Source organism: Manis pentadactyla, chromosome 5 (assembly GCF_030020395.1).
Source record: "Manis pentadactyla isolate mManPen7 chromosome 5, mManPen7.hap1, whole genome shotgun sequence".
Classification (NCBI taxonomy): Eukaryota; Metazoa; Chordata; class Mammalia; order Pholidota; family Manidae; genus Manis; species Manis pentadactyla.
Window position 1 is genome coordinate 107,815,320 of NC_080023.1, and position 17,935 is coordinate 107,833,254.

Genomic DNA, 17,935 nt, shown 5'->3' on the forward strand with positions numbered 1-17,935 from the left:
AGAACTCTCTAGTATTTATCCCTAAGTGAAGAGTCTCTTTCCCTCATTCTAGAAATTAAATTCTGAAAAAGAATTTAATTTCCTTTAAATATAGCTGCTTCTAAAACTATAGTGATGTCTATATGTGTGTGTCTATTAGTCAATAGAATCCCTGAAAAGTCTGGTTAATCAAAACTGCTTTTTATCAAAATGAATGGATAAAACAATAATCCCAACACTATTTGTGGTTCTAAAAAGCTATGTATAGTGCTGAATGTATAAAAATATATGTAGTAGATATATAGTAAAAATACTTATATATTATATTGATAAAGCACATTTATTTTCCTTGAGGAAAATTAAAGTGCAGTTCTTTGAGTTCTTCTGGTAAAACTACAAACAATCATCATTTAAAAAGAATTTAACTAGATTCACTTTCTAGTTTTTCAGAGACAAAATAAGGAACTCAGTATACCAAATGATTGGTGAGAATGAGCAGTACATCAGTTGAAAGTAGGTTTGTGCTAAAAACTACAGAAAATAGGGAGAAAAATCTTAAGACAAATTTGAAAACATTCCTGAGTGGGATATAATGGCAATAAAGGTGCATGATTTGAATTCAAAACTCTCATGTTAAAAAGCAAAATTAAATTCATCTAAGTCTAAAGGGCATTTGCCATGACCCCAAAAGGGATGGATGAGAACTTTTGGGTAAAAATGAACATTCTAAAGCTGTATATTTAGGCAGGGTGCTCTGTATGGGCACTGGGGAGACAAAAGGACCAGGCAGTCATGTACTTTGAGACAGCTCCCGCCATATGCATTCTGCACACTATCCGTTGAATGGCGTTTTAAGAGTTACTATCAGCTCAACAGATGAACTAATTGATCTAAGGATAAATGCATACCCAATACACATCTAGTATTAATTCATTAGGTGTGAGTATATGTCCCAATTCTAACCAAGAAGATATGAAGTTTCCTGCAGACTTCTGGAAAACATTTTCCTAAAAGATAACAATGGAAAAACCTGTGCTTTTCCCCCACCATACACAAAGAGTGAAACTCAACCTGAATGCACAATAGCCATGAGGTTGTTCAGCCTTAGGATAAAACCAGCATTGCAGTTAAGATCAAAAGGCAAAAGAAAGAATCAGGAATCATTTGTATTTGAATTGATGGACCAACTAATTCTAAAACCTGGACTACTTCTGGAGTACTAGTTATATGAAGTGTTTTTACTGTTTAAGTCAATTTGATTTGTGAATTACTTTCAATTTAAGCATTGTAACTGATACAGAACTTGGTAGATATTTGACTAAAGGATAGAACTAAGCATGAGCTTGTCAAAGCTATCAGCCGAAAAAAAGAAAGCCATAGCAACAATTAAAAAATACCTAGAGTCTGTAAAATAAGGCATTGTGTGAAGACATATTTTCATTCTTCTCTATAGTCAGACCTGGAAAGCTACATAAAGCAACAGCTGCCATTTGATTCTGTGATTACCTCCTACCTGGACTTGAGTATGCAGATTCAACAGCTAATCTGGGTTGTAGGGAGAATTTCATGGTTTAAATTTTGAACTCTGGTGAGAAATCTCTTTGAAGATCAGCCAGAAGATTATGGTAGTGAAACAACCTGCAGAAGCTTACAGCTGTCCTCTTGTAGTTCATGCTGAGCAAGCAGTAATTTTCCCAATTTGATAAAAATTAAATTGCATTGAACGTCACCTACTATATGTTATTACATTCTCATCTCCAAAATACATTAATCTCCTTTTTCCAGTTTTTACAGTAAAGGAATGCTAAAACTATGTTTTATGCTTAAGAAGTGTATATAATTCTTACTAAAAATGTTCTTTTTTTTTTATTTTGGATAGTAACCCAAATAAGTGGTCCTATAACATTCAATATTTGCTATTTTGTTTTGCCCTATGTATAGTTGGTTGGCTATAATATAACTTCTATTAAATGTAAGCCTTGTAAAGGTTTTCTTTAAGGAAATATCTTTTCTTGGCCAAATTTTGAAAATATGTTGCTTTCTGAGTGAATAAAAATGCATTTTTATTAATGTGTGTTTAAATATTTTTATGAATACAAATTTCCTAAAAAATTAATCCTTTTCTAAAGCTCAGATTGTGTGAGTGCAGGAAACTATTGAGTAGGCACAATGGAGCATTTTAATGAGTGCAAATCTAGAGTAATCTGTCTAATTAAATTAAAGCAAATTATAATTAAAGCCAGCAAGTCAAATTTAACTTCCAAGTAATGTCAATTAACAAGAAGTATGTCCCTTTAACTTGCATTTCATATCAAAAATCAATTAGTCCCTTCAACTTATGTTATAAAACAAAAGATAGAAATGTAAGATTTAATGATGCCTACACTTAACAGTACAAACATCAGGAAAACAAATAATCCCCTTAAAAAACAAAAATCATTTTCATAAATGAAAATACTGAATTTGGACACATTCAGATATCAGTGGCAGAAAATGAACATATTTCTATTTGTACTTTATTTTAAAAATAGATTATTGAATACTAAATTGATAAAAATGACTGTGCAAAGGAAAAGTCAATCAAAACATATAATTCCACTTGTTCCTGTTATACCTCTCCTATTTTTTCATTTTTTTCTCTCACAGTACTGAACATGGGACTTCATTAAATCTCAGCATTCATGTATCACTCATGTAAATAATTTTTTTCCTTATGGGTATGAGTTACAGGTTCAAAACAGAATCTTTTTTGCAGGGGTGGAGGGATGTTAGCGTGTTGTGAAAAATCTGGGCATTGACTCTTCCATCAAAATACATTTTTTAAATTCACATAATCAGTACTATTTTCTCCACTTTCATTAAACACTGGGAAAATATCACCTGAAGAGCTGTTGTACATTGTAATATTGACCTCCAGTGTGTAGAAACACAATCTGTAAATATGAAAAGGAAATAGTAACAATGAACAATTTTATGTTGCTTCTCTTATTAATTAAAAGTAGCATTTTCATGTAACAAAAATTAATTTATATTAGGAGAACTAAAATATTTGGTAAAAATACAATGAAACAACACAAATTTTATAGTACATTATTCACCATATTGCTAAAATGTGTAATAAGAAGAACAGTAATTTGCTTATACCTGAGGACAATAAATACTTATGAAAACCGATGTGCTGTGTTGTGTTCTGCTAATGTTAGTCATGGGTTTCATCCATCACCTCCCAGAGGGACACCTATATTCACCTACATGCACAATGGCTGCACATGGTTGTATCTTCTCATTAGTTTCCCCAAGTAAAACAAATTACCTCTTATCGTTATCAAATCTACACTTCAATATTACCACACAACTAACCAAATGATTAAAGCAGTTTAGAGGGACACACACACATATTTCTAATGACATCAACAAAAAAATACACTACTTAACCACTATATATTTGTTAAAACCAAAAGTATATGTGTATGTGGAGAAAATATGCATAATTGAAAACACAAGGAAACATCAGCCATTGTGGGGCATTAGATATGAAGAGACATTAGATGCCCTATAAGCATAAGACAAGATGCTCATCTTATTCTCTTAAAAAACAAAATATCCTTCATATTAGAGGAAAATATAAAACTTTTTAACATCCAGTATTGGTCAGGCTGTAGGGCAATAGTCATTAATATACAGTGTTGGTAGGAGTCAAAATTGGTGTCATAATTTGGGGCAGAATTTTTACTACATAGGTAAAATAGTAGAGATTCCTTTACCATGCATCTTGCAAAAATATCATGTATCTTCGCAAAGAAAAAACTTGGCAAAATAATGCCTGCATGCATGTAGTGGGTATACACATTCCACAATAGCAAGAAATGGAAAAACAACTGGTTAAATGTTTTCCTGTCTTTCATTTCTTCCTTTCTTCCATCTTTGAATGTAAAACTCTACCTTCCATCCTTTTACTCATTAATAATGAGTATGAAAGTTTACTCTGTGTCAGATATAATGTAAATTCATAAGGAGTCATTCCAGGGTTTTACATAGTGGTCTAATTTTTTTGTTTTGAATATTTTTAAATGTCAAAAAAATCACCTTAGTTTCAGTATAGAAAATATATTTGAGGAAGCTGGTCATGGCAAGAGGACAGAAATAATGGACATGAGCACACAGTTATACAAATCAAAACTCAAGTTACTGTATGGAATATAAAAAGAAAGTAGATCTATATATGTTGATTTGGACAAAGGTCACATTTGATAATGTTATAAAAGCAAAGAATAAACATATAAATGCATGTGGAAATACATAAGCATTTCTTTTCAGGGAGGGTAACAAAATTTTTAATATTAACTACTCAGTGAATGGAAGTAAAAATTAAGGAAACTGCAGAAGGTAGAGAGCACATTTCTTTTAATTTCAGACATTTCTGTATTGCTCATATTCTTATAGTGGATTTTACTATTTTTAATAGAATTAACCAGTTTAAGATTATAGACCACTGTTTTCTTTATATATTATAAATTAAAAATAATTATAATTGCCATTTTTAAATGTTTTCTCCAATTTATATTGTCCTTAAAATTTGTCTCAAAATATTTTATAATTTTTAGAATGTTGTGATGATATTTTTTAAAAGGCTTCTATTTCTATAATCTTCCTTTCCCTAATAAATAAGTGACTAACAAAAATAGTAAAAAATAAAATTTAATCTTAAAAAAAATCCCTAAAAAAGCAGGAATTTTCACTTCAGTTTCCCTTAAAGTCTATGCCCAAGTCTATTGTATATCCACCTTCAATTGGGGAATAATTTTTGCAAGAATTAGATTTTACACAGTCCTTGTAGTCCTTTATTTCAGATACACATCTTGAATTACTTTTGCTTACAGAACCCATACAATAAATATCTGAAACAATAAATATATTTAGCATAGTATTACATTAAGATGGAGGGGTTTGAAACAAGATGGATTGGCTGAAAAGGAATTTTATGTTTAGAAAAAGAAAAAAATCCTAATAGAAGGAATGAAGCCATTAGCAATGAACCTAACAGATCATTTATGATATCCTTTTTTGACAGCTTAAAATTAATTTCATACAGTGTTTGTCCTTTAGTGACTGGCTTATTTAGTATAATGTCCAAAATTCATCCATGTCATCGCGTGCATCAGAATTTCCTTCCTTCTTAAGTGTAATGTTCCATTCATGTATATACCTCGTTTTGTTTGTACTTTCATCCACAATGGACGCTTGGGTTGCTTCCACATTTGGGCCATTATTAATACTGCTGCTATGAACATGGGTGTATTGTATCTATTTGAGTCCCTGATTTCATTCCTTTTATGTATATATCAGCAGTGGAATTGTTGGATCATATGGCAGCTCTGTGTTTAGTTTTTTGAGGAATCAGATGGTTAAAAAGATAGATTTTGTATTACATACATTTTACCACAATAAAAAACAAAAACAGGAACAATTGCTTTGCCTTCATATAAAGATATTCTCACTGAAAGCCCCCAAACTCTGTGCCTCAGAGAATCTGTGACAACTCAATTAGCCTAACTTGACTTCCCACAAAATCCATGCTGACTGTTCTCTGTCCTGACTTGTGCATCTTTCAGTCCCATAATCTTTACATCACACAAGGCCTTCCCTTCCCAATAAGTTGTGTGTCCTAATGCTCATATGTCCACTTTTTGGCATACAGAGGTTCCCACCACCTCAGCACCAGGCAGTTCACTATTGTTTAATGTGCTTTCTGAAATTCAAAACATTTTATAAGTCAGAAAGCCTGGGTCCAACTTCTATCTCTGCCATTTACTCAAATTGTGAATTTTTAAAATCCATTTCACTTTTCATTCATTGTTTGCTCATTTATTCATATTTTCAAAAAGTGTATTAAGTACCAACAATTTTTCAGGAACTATGTCAGGTGTTAAAAATGAAAAGAAACCATGACGTACCTCCTTTGTCAAGTTTACAGTTACTGGGGCAAAAATAGCTACCTAATACCCTTCACAGGAGTAAAGTAAGGAACTTTTAAAAGTAATCCATGAAAAAAGGGCTCTGTATATTTTCAAGCATTGAATAAATGTATGGGTGTGATTAATATTACTCACTCTGGATCTCTATCACATTTTGGATACTCTCAAAACCACATAAGAAATTGGAGAAAGAGGTTTTTAAACTATAAAGTAAAAAAACAGCATTCTTTATTTGTATACCATCAACAACAAAAGAAGCTATGACTACTAATTTATATTTTTTAAATACTAAAAAATCTAACCAGATTCAAAACATTTGACACCCAAATTCTTATTCACTTTCCATAAGCCACATACTTATATTTACTGATGACTCTCAAGGTGAGTTGACATATGGGAAGGGCTGCATAGCTTTCTCTCCCTTTACTTAAAAATGAAAACAATAATTTTTCCATAAGCCACATACTTATATTTACTGATGACTCTCAAGGTGAGTTGACATATGGGAAGGGCTGCATAGCTTTCTCTCCCTTTACTTAAAAATGAAAACAATAATTAGAAAAAATAATACATTTGGCATGTCAGAAGAGGCCCTACAGGCAACTATCTATGGGCATTACTTTAATTGACCTCATACATCAAAGAGTTGAATTCACAAAGTGTGTTTGATTATAATAATGCTAATACAATCAGCTGTTTTTCATTCTCCATTAGTTTCTAATAAATAAATTGTCTTGTCTATTTTTTCCTATGCAGTCCTTGGCTAAATGGGAATATTAGTTGCATGGTTAATATCCGCTATCAAAGAGCAATTGGGTGTTTGTGTTATCTTAATATTAGCTACTCTATTAATGCAAAAATAAACCACTATGGCCTCTATTAAATTGCAATAAAATAATTAAAATGTTTTATCCTTATTAGTAAGTAGTTAACAAATAAAGATGCTCTGCCATTGAGAAACTCATCAGCCAGTATGAAATGATGTAATTTGATCTAGTCAATACTGAACCAGCTTGCAAGATAATAAGGGGAAGCGGTTGGGGAAAACAAAATGTCAGTTGCATTTTTCAACAGAGAAATGTAGAGAGAAATTTGCTAGTTGGTTTTAGTTTCAGGAATTAGCAAGATTTGTGGGAATGATCTTTAGTATTTCTTAATTAAAAAAATGAAAAAATGCATTGTCCTTCATTGAATAAAAATGTTTCCTGAAAGCTACCTCTATGCTAGAATGACTGTTACATAGGCTGCTGTGGAAGCACAAGACCAGGTGTATAGTCAAATGCTGGGAAATCAGGGGAGGCTTCCTGGAGAAAGGGGCACACATAGCAAATAAAAGAGGTTATACTGACAAAGTCAGAAGAGGGAGAAAGTGTGTCGAGCAAAAACATACAACAAATGCAAAGGACAAGATGATCAAGAAGGGATGTGACTTAGAGTTAAGAATAACTCCATCGTTGAAATTTAAAGGCAAATGGGGGATATTTGATATATAAGGCTAGAGAGTTATCAGACAGCATTATCAAACAGAAATTTGAAATCCATTAAGGAGTTTTGACTTCCTAAAGCAACCCAGATGTCCTCAAACATTTTAGTCAAGAATGACTTTAAACATAAGAAAATGATTGTGTTTTTTCCAACCAGTTTTGAAATGCACCTGCTAACCTGAAACCAGGAGGCCTGCACTGTGATAGTGTTTCAGTGTCCCATAGAGACAGTCACGTCAAACCAATTGTGTCTTTCCCTCTAAAAAAGCAGAATTTGCATCAGAAAATAAATCCCTCCTCCTACCACACAAAGAGACAATCAGGAAGAAACTGCCGGATAGAACAGCAACCAAGAAAAGCCAGATATGTACCTATTAGAGCTAGTTTAAAAAGAAGCCACTGAATGGCAAAGCTGTCTCTCCAGACGTAAGTGTCTGACACGTGGGAGGTGTGTAATGAGTACTTGCTCCCTGAAGAGGGCAATGGGACAGCCTGTGGAGAGGAAATTACAGAGGAGACAATGAATGCCATGTCATAGAGTGACATTGTAAAGACTAGTGCCAAGGCATGGATTTAAAAGGAGGAGATACTATAGTAAGAGAAAGATGTACTGAAAGCAAGCTGGAGGGAAAGGAAATATACAATCATGATTTATTCTTGGAGTGCAAAATCCTAGCAAGAGAAGGGAGCATTGAGTACATTTGAGAGGGGCTGTAACCCAGCTGCAGCACACACAGGGAGGCAAGAAGTAAAGGTACACAGCACACAGGAGCCCTACAGGATGAGACTGGCTTACCTGAAAGCTCACAGCAAAGAGGGATTGGTGAGCAAATGAAGCAGACCCGAATCACATCATTGTCTATTTAATATAAATGTGTAGAATATCTGTTTTTCAATTTTTCCATGAGGGGATTAAATTTATGTCAAATAACCAATTTGGGTTTTAGGTCCAAATTTTAGAACCTTAGTAAGAGGACTTTGTGTCAAGCAGAAGTATTTCAATCTGGATAGATTTTAGAAGCAAATTGACTTGATGTTCTAAGCTGAAGCTACCCAAGGAGACCTGAGCAGTCAATTTTGACCCAGAGAATAAGGAACTCTACTACTTCCTATCTTATGTAGGTATAATACCTGTACAGGCACTAACACTGACAGGAGGGATCAGGGGTGAGAAAAAGCATTTTCTGAAAAGAGTAATACTTGAGAATTATAAAAAATTCACAGTTCTATTTTATAATGTAGAAACCAATTCTATATCTAGAATAAATTAGTGAGAATCTAGACAACTTGTCAAATATATTCTTCCTTTCCAGAGAGTCCTTTAATATATCTTTTTCAGGGAAATTCAAACTTTAATGTTATCAGTTTTTTCATACGATCTTTTATCAACTATGATTTATCAAGCACACTACAATTTATAAACTGTGTATTGAGTAACTTTCATTATCTCATTTGATCTTTTTTTTTTTCTTTTTAGGAGAGCAAGGCAGAGGCTTTTATTTAGAGATAAAGTGAAGGGACAGAGCTCCTGGCTCACGGCAAGAGGGGCAAGATCATTTGATCTCTGTTACCATTATATAAAATAAATATTAATATTATTCCCATTCAGATGTGACTAAAAAACTCAACTCCACTTCCATTTAACTTCAACACCTATAGCTTTAAATCTTATTATTCTCTACTTCCTTTCTTCTACTTGCTTGAATTTTAAAGACACTTAGTTTTCTCTATGTCAAGAGGAATAGGATTGGATTTCATTGTGGTAATCATTGAAGGACAAAGGCGAGGTGGAGATTACAGAAATGGATTTATTGAGCGCCAGTTTTGCACCAGACATCACTTGGATGTTTTCCTATTGTGTCTCACTTGATGTCAACAATAATCCAAAGAAATTGCCCTAACTTACTACAGTGTAAAAATAAGGAAACTCCTTTGTGAGTCTGTTGATTAAGACTCATGAGTTACTAACAATGGAACTAAAATTTGAGGGAATATTTCACTTCAAATCCCTCCGGTAGAACAACTGGTTATATTTATTTTCTTCAAAATTAATCTTATCATATATGTTTCTATAGAATGAAAATGAAAATGCACTTAATATCCTAATGTCATATCCATTGATTAGATTTTTGTTTTTAATGTTTTTCTTTTTTTTTTTTTTTTTTTTTTTTTTTTTTTTTTTTTTTTTTTTAATAATTATTTTTTATTGAAGGGTAGTTGACACACAGTATTACATTACATGAGTTTCAAGTGTACAACACAGTGGTAGAACATTTATATACATAATTCTAGGTTCCAGCTATCACCCTACCAGGCTGTTACAATATCTTGACTATATTCCTTATGCTATACATTACATCCCGGTTACTAATTTATTTTACCATTGGAAGTCTGTCCTTTTTTTTTTTTTTTTTTTTGTGAGGGCATCTCTCATATTTATTGATCAAATGGTTGTTAACGACAATAAAATTCTGTATGGGGGAGTCAATGCTCAATGCACAATCATTATTCCACCCCAAGCCTAATTTTTGTCAGTCTCCAATCTTCTGAAGCATAACAAACAAGTTTTTACATGTAGAACAAATTCTTACATAATGAATAAGTTACATAGTGAACAGTACAAGGGCAGTCATCACATAAACTTTCGGTTTTGCTCATGCATTATGAACTATAAACAGTCAGTTCAAATATGAATACTCATTTGGTTTTTATACTTGATTTATATGTGGATACCACATTTCTCTCTTTATTATTATTATTTTTAATAAAATGCTGAAGTGGTAGGTAGATACAAGATAAAGGTAGAAAACATAGTTTAGTGTTGTAAGAGAGCACATGTAGATGATCAGGTGTGTGCCTGTAGACTATGTGTTAATCCAAGCTAGACCAGGGCAATAAAACATCCACGTATGCAGAAGATTTCTCTCAGAACGGGGGGGTGAGGTTCTAAGCCTCACCTCTGTTGATCCCCAATTTCTCACCTGATGGCCCCCCTGCGACTGTGCCTGTCTTAGGTTGTTCCTCCCTTGAGGAATCTTACCCGTCTCTGGCTAACCAGTCATCTTCCGGGGCCATACAGGGAAATGTGAAGTTGGTAAGTGAGAGAGAAGCCTTATTGTTTGAAAAGGTTAGCTTTTTACTTCTTTGCATATTAATGCCCTGTGGCTTCTATGCCCAGCATTTGTCTTGAGGTATCTTTACCACTTGGAAGAATTATGATACTCGGTAAATTTGATATGAGGCACGAATTCTATTTAAGGGTTGTAATTAGGAAGGAAGAAGAAAAGCTATAGAAGTAGCAGGCGGAAGAAAACATGGGAAGATTGATTATTTCTTTGATATATCTTCTTGTAGAGTAACTTCAGCATGTATAGGTTTTAAGCTACTACTTAAATTGCACACACACATTAACATAATAGGAGTATAGTTACATAACCAAAGCATATCTGTAATTACCAGCCATCTGCAGTGAAACCAAGAAAACCAGTTAGGCACCTTAGGCATTTGTGAAAACTTATCTATGATATGGTGGATATTGTCCAAATGAACTTGAACAGTCTGAGAGAAATCAGACAAATTAAAACAACCCATTCCTGGGGACTGTTCACATGCCATATGTTCTTTTAACAATAAATAGTTTGTAGTTGTAAGACTTTGGAGCGCTACAATTTGCACTTCTCCAAATTCTTGGTTGAGTTCCAACAGTATAGATCCAGTCCAATTTTGTTGTTTTACTGTATGCACAGGCCAGCTTAGATATCTCCTTCCTCATTCCCATGGCAGGTCCAGGAACTGGTGGGATGAGTGCATCTACAGCTGTAGCAGTGCGTGGATCTTTGTTGGGGTTTTTTGATGATCATCTTCTGGCATGAGTCTTCCAGAGAGTGCTGATGCTGGAAGTTCTTTTTCATATCGTATCTTAGTTCATTTTCGGGGTAGCCCAATTAGGCTTTGATCCTCTGTATAAACACAAACAGACCCTTTGCCTACACTTTTATATGCCCTTTATACCCTTGTGTAGAACTCGTTGGAGGTTACCACACAGGAACTGCCCTTTTTTTTTTTTTTTTTTTTTTTTTTTTTTTTTTTTTTGCTATCACTAATCTACACTTACATGACGAATATTATGTTTACTAGGCTCTCCTCTATACCAGGTCTCCCCTATAAACCCCTTTACAGTCACTGTCCATCAGCATAGCAAAAAGTTGTAGAATCACTACTTGCCTTCTCTGTGTTGTACAGCCCTCCCTTTTCTCCTACCCCCCCATGCATGTTAATCTTAATAACCCCCTACTTCTCCCACCCTTATCCCTCCCTACCCACCCATCCTCCCCAGTCCCTTTCCCTTTGGTACCTGTTAGTCCATTCTTGAGTTCTGTGATTCTGCTGCTGTTTTGTTCCTTCAGTTTTTCCTTTGTTCTTATATTCCACAGATAAGTGAAATCATTTGGTATTTCTCTTTCTCCGCTTGGCTTGTTTCACTGAGCATAATACCCTCCAGCTCCATCCATGTTGCTGCAAATGATTGGATTTGCCCTTTTCTTATAGCTGAGTAGTATTCCATTGTGTATATGTACCACATCTTCTTTATCCATTCATCTATTGATGGACATTTAGGTTGCTTCCAATTCTTGGCTATTGTAAATAGTGCTGCAATAAACATAGGGGTGCATCTGTCTTTCTCAAACTTGATTGCTGCATTCTTAGGGTAAATTCCTAGGAGTGGAATTCCTGGGTCAAATGGTAAGTCTGTTTTGAGCATTTTGATGTACCTCCATACTGCTTTCCACAATGGTTGAACTAACTTACATTCCCACCAGCAGTGTAGGAGGGTTCCCCTTTCTCCACAGCCTCGCCAACATTTGTTGTTGTTTGTCTTTTGGATGGCAGCCATCCTTACTGGTGTGAGGTGATACCTCATTGTAGTTTTAATTTGCATTTCTCTGATAATTAGCGATGTGGAGCATCTTTTCATGTGTCTGTTGGCCATCTGTATTTCTTTTTTGGAGAACTGTCTGTTCAGTTCCTCTGCCCATTTTTTAATTGGGTTATTTGTTTTTTGTTTGTTGAGGCGTGAGAGCTCCTTATATATTCTGGACGTCAAGCCTTTATCGGATGTGTCATTTTCAAATATATTCTCCCATACTGTAGGGATCCTTCTTGTTCTATTGATGGTGTCTTTTGCTGTACAGAAGCTTTTCAGCTTAATATAGTCCCACTTACTCATTTTTGCTGTTGTTTTCCTTGCCCGGGGAGATATGTTCAAGAAGAGGTCACTCATGTTTATGTCTAAGAGGTTTTCGCCTATGTTTTCTTCCAAGAGTTTAATGGTTTCATGGCTTACATTCAGGTCTTTGATCCATTTTGAGTTTACTTTTGTATATGGGGTTAGACAATGGTCCAGTTTCATTCTCCTACATGTAGCTGTCCAGTTTTGCCAGCACCACCTGTTGAAGAGACTGTCATTTCGCCATTGTATGTCCATGGCTCCTTTATCAAATATTAATTGACCATATATGTCTGGGTTAATGTCTGGATTCTCTAGTCTGTTCCATTGGTCTGTGGCTCTGCTCTTGTGCCAGTACCAAATTGTCTTGATTACTATGGCTTTATAGTAGAGCTTGAAGTTGGGGAGTGAGATCCCCCCTACTTTATTCTTCTTTCTCAGGATTGCTTTGGCTATTCGGGGTCTTTGGTGTTTCCATATGAATTTTTGAATTATTTGTTCCAGTTCATTGAAGAATGTTGCTGGTAGTTTCATAGGGATTGCATCAAATCTGTATATTGCTTTGGGCAGGATGGCCATTTTAACGATATTAATTCTTCCTAGCCACGAGCATGGGATGAGTTTCCATCTGTTAGTGTCCCCTTTAATTTCTCTTAAGAGTGACTTGTAGTTTTCAGAGTATAAGTCTTTCACTTCTTTGGTTAGGTTTATTCCTAGGTATTTTATTTTTTTTGATGCAATTGTGAATGGAGTTGTTTTCCTGATTTCTCTCTCTGTTGGTTCATTGTTAGTATATAGGAAAGCCACAGATTTCTGTGTGTTGATTTTGTATCCTGCAACTTTGCTGTATTCCGATATCAGTTCTAGTAGTTTTGGGGTGGAGTCTTTAGGGTTTTTTATGTACAGTATCATGTCATCTGCAAATAGTGACAGTTTAACTTCTTCTTTACCAATCTGGATTCCTTGTATTTCTTTATTTTGTCTGATTGCCGTGGCTAGGACCTCCAGTACTATGTTAAATAACAGTGGAGAGAGTGGGCATCCCTGTCTAGTTCCCGATCTCAGAGGAAATGCTTTCAGCTTCTCGCTGTTCAATATAATGTTGGCTGTGGGTTTATCATAGATGGCCTTTATTATGTTGAGGTACTTGCCCTCCATTCCCATTTTGCTGAGAGTTTTTAACATGAATGGATGTTGAACTTTATCAAATGCTTTTTCAGCATCTATTGAGATGATCATGTGGTTTTTGTCTTTCTTTTTGTTGATGTGGTGGATGATGTTGATGGACTTTCGAATGTTGTACCATCCTTGCATCCCTGGGATGAATCCCACTTGGTCATGGTGTATGATCCTTTTGATGTATTTTTGAATTCGGTTTGCTAATATTTTGTTGAGTATTTTTGCATCTACGTTCATCAGGGATATTGGTCTGTAGTTTTCTTTTTTGGTGGGGTCTTTGCCTGGTTTTGGTATTAGGGTGATGTTAGCTTCATAGAATGAGTTTGGGAGTATCCCCTCCTCCTCTATTTTTTGGAAGACTTTAAGGAGAATGGGTATTATGTCTTCCCTGTATGTCTGATAAAATTCCGAGGTAAATCCATCTGGCCCGGGGGTTTTGTTCTTTGGTAGTTTTTTGATTACCTCTTCAATTTCGTTGCTGGTAATTGGTCTGTTTAGATTTTCTGTTTCTTCCTGGGTCAATCTTGGAAGGTTATATTTTTCTAGGAAGTTGTCCATTTCTCCTAGGTTTCCCAGCTTGTTAGCATATAGGTTTTCATAGTATTCTCCAATAATTCTTTGCATTTCCGTGGGGTCCGTCGTGATTTTTCCTTTCTCGTTTCTGATACTGTTGATTTGTGTTGACTCTCTTTTCTTCTTAATAAGTCTGGCTAGAGGCTTATCTATTTTGTTTATTTTCTCGAAGAACCAGCTCTTGGTTTCATTGATTTTTGCAATTGTTTTATTCTTCTCAATTTTATTTATTTCTTCTCTGATCTTTATTATGTCCCTCCTTCTGCTGACCTTAGGCCTCATCTGTTCTTCTTTTTCCAATTTTGATAATTGTGACATTAGACCATTCATTTGGGATTGCTCTTCCTTTTTTAAATATGCTTGGATTGCTATATACTTTCCTCTTAAGACTGCTTTTGCTGTGTCCCACAGAAGTTGGGGCTTAGTGTTGTTGTTGTCATTTGTTTCCATATATTGCTGGATCTCCATTTTGATTTGGTCATTGATCCATTGATTATTTAGGAGCGTGTTGTTAAGCCTCCATGTGTTCGTGAGCCTCTTTGCTTTCTTTGTACAGTTTATTTCTAGTTTTATGCCTTTGTGGTCTGAAAAGTTGGTTGGTAGGATTTCAATCTTTTGGAATTTTCTGAGGCTCTTTTTGTGGCCTAGTATGTGGTCTATTCTGGAGAATGTTCCATGTGCACTTGAGAAGAATGTATATCCCGCTGCTTTTGGATGTAGAGTTCTATAGATGTCTATTAGGTCCATCTGCTCTACTGTGTTGTTCAGTGCTTCCGTGTCCTTACTTATTTTCTGCCCAGTGGATCTATCCTTTGGGGTGAGTGGTGTGTTGAAGTCTCCTAGAATGAATGCATTGCAGTCTATATCCCCCTTTAGTTCTGTTAGTATTTGTTTCACATATGCTGGTGCTCCTGTGTTGGGTGCATATATATTTAGAATGGTTATATCCTCTTGTTTGACTGAGCCCTTTATCATTATGTAGTGTCCTTCTTTATCTCTTGTTACTTTCTTTGTTTTGAAGTCTATTTTGTCTGATATTAGTACTGCAACCCCTGCTTTCTTCTCACTGTTGTTTGCTTGAAGTATGTTTTTCCATCCCTTGACTTTTAGTCTGTACATGTCTTTGGGTTTGAGGTGAGTTTCTTGTAAGCAGCATATAGATGGGTCTTGCTTTTTTATCCATTCTGTTACTCTGTGTCTTTTGATTGGTGCATTCAACCCATTAACATTTAGGGTGACTATTGAAAGATATGTACTTATTGCCATTGCAGGCTTTAAATTCGTGGTTACCAAAGGTTCAAGGTTAGCCTCTTTAGTATCTTACTGCCTAACTTAGCTCGCTTATTGAGCTGTTATATACACTGTCTGGAGATTCTTTTCTTCTCTCCCTTCTTGTTCCTCCTCCTCGATTCTTCATATGTTGGGTGTTTTGTGCTATGCTCTTTCTAGGAGTGCTCCCATCTAGAGCAGTCCCTGTAAGATGTTCTGTAGAGGTGGTTTGTGGAAAGCAAATTCCCTCAGCTTTTGTTTGTCTGGGAATTGTTTAATCCCACCGTCATATTTGAATGATAGTCGTGCTGGATACAGTATCCTTGGTTCAAGGCCCTTCTGTTTCATTGTATTAAATATATCATGCCATTCTCTTCTGGCCTGTAGGGTTTCTGTTGAGAAATCTGACGTTAGCCTGATGGGTTTCCCTTTATAGGTGACCTTTTTCTCTCTAGCTGCCTTTAACACTCTTTCCTTGTCCTTGATCTTTGCCATTTTAATTATTATGTGTCTTGGTGTTGCCCTTCTTGGATCCTTTCTGTTGGGGGTTCTGTGTATTTCCGTGGTCTGTTTGATTACTTCCTCCCCCAGTGTGGGGAAGTTTTCAGCAATTATTTCTTCTAAGATACTTTCCATCTCTTTGCCTCTCTCTTCTTCTTCTGGGACCCCTATAATACGGATATTGCTCCTTTTAGATTGGTCACACAGTTCTCTTAATATTGTTTCATTCCTGGAGATCCTTTTGTCTCTCTCTATGTCAGCTTCCATGCGTTCCTGTTCTCTGATTTCAATTCCATCAATGGCCTCTTGCATTCTATCCATTCTGCTTATAAACCCTTCCAGAGTTTGTTTCATTTCTGCGATCTCCTTTCTGGCATCTGTGATCTCTTTCCGGACTTCATCCCATTTTTCTTGCGTATTTCTCTGCATCTCTGTCAGCATGTTTATGATTCTTATTTTGAATTCTTTGTCAGGAAGACTGGTTAGGTCTGTCTCCTTCTCTGGTGTTGTCTCTGTGATCTTTGTCTGCCTGTAGCTTTGCCTTTTCATGGTGATAGGAATAGTCTGCAGAACTGGGACGAGTGACGGCTGGAAGGACTTCCTTTCTTGTTGGTTTGTAGCCCTCCTCTCCTGGGAGAACAGCGGCCTCTAGTGGCTTGTGCTGCGCAGCTGCGCGCAGACAGGGTTTCTGCTTCCTGCCCGGCTGCTATGGAGTTAATCTCCGCTGTTGCTGTGGGCGTGGCCTGGCTCGGGCAGCTACTCCAAAATGGTGGAGTCGCGTTGGAGCAGGAGCTGCTGGGAGGCTATTTATCTCCGTAAGGGGCCTCCCTGCTCCCTGCAGCCCAGGGGTTAGGGTGCCCAGAGGTCCCGGATTCCCTACCTCTGGATTAAGTGGCCTGCCCTGCCCCTTTAAGACTTCCAAAAAGCACCCGCCAAAACAAAACAACGACCACAGAAAAAAAAACAAGAGAAAAAAAAAAAAATTTTTTTTAATTAAAAAAAAAAAAAAAAATTTTTATTTAAAAAAAAAAAAAGGTGGTCGTTCGTTTTTCTTTATTCTCCGGTGCCAGCCTCAGGCCTCTGCTCACCGGTCTTTCTGCCCTGTTTCCCTAATATTGGGGTCCCTGTCCCTTTAAGGCTTCCAAACAGCGCTCGCCAAAACAAAGCAACAAAAAAGCCAAAAAAAAAAAAATTGGTCGCGCGCTTTTCTTATGTCCTCTGTCTCCCAGCCTCCAGTGCCTGCTCACTGTTCTTACTGCCCTGTTTTCCCAGTATCGAGGGCCCTACACTCTGGCCCGGATGGCTGGGGCTGGGTGTTCGGCAGCCCTGGGCTCCGTCTCCCTCCCGCTCTGCCTGCTCTTCTCCCGCCGGGAGCTGGGGGGAGGGGCGCTCGGCTCCCGCGGGGCCGGGGCTTGTATCTTACCCCCTTCGCGAGGCGCTGGGTTCTCTCAGGTGTGGATGTGGTCTGGATATTGTCCTGTGTCCTCTGGTCTTTATTCTAGGAAGGGTTGTCTTTGTTATATTTTCATAGATATATGTTGTTTTGGGAGGAGATTTCCGCTGCTCTACTCACGCCGCCATCTTCCGCCCCTTTAATGTTTTTCTTTAACAAAATTAGCTATTTTCACCTTCATTCTGAGGCTATCTCATTTTCTACAATTACCAGATGTATTTATTTACTTTATGTCCCAACTTGCTTCATTAGAAGTGACCAGAGTAAGAAGCTTCTATAGACCTTTCACACAATG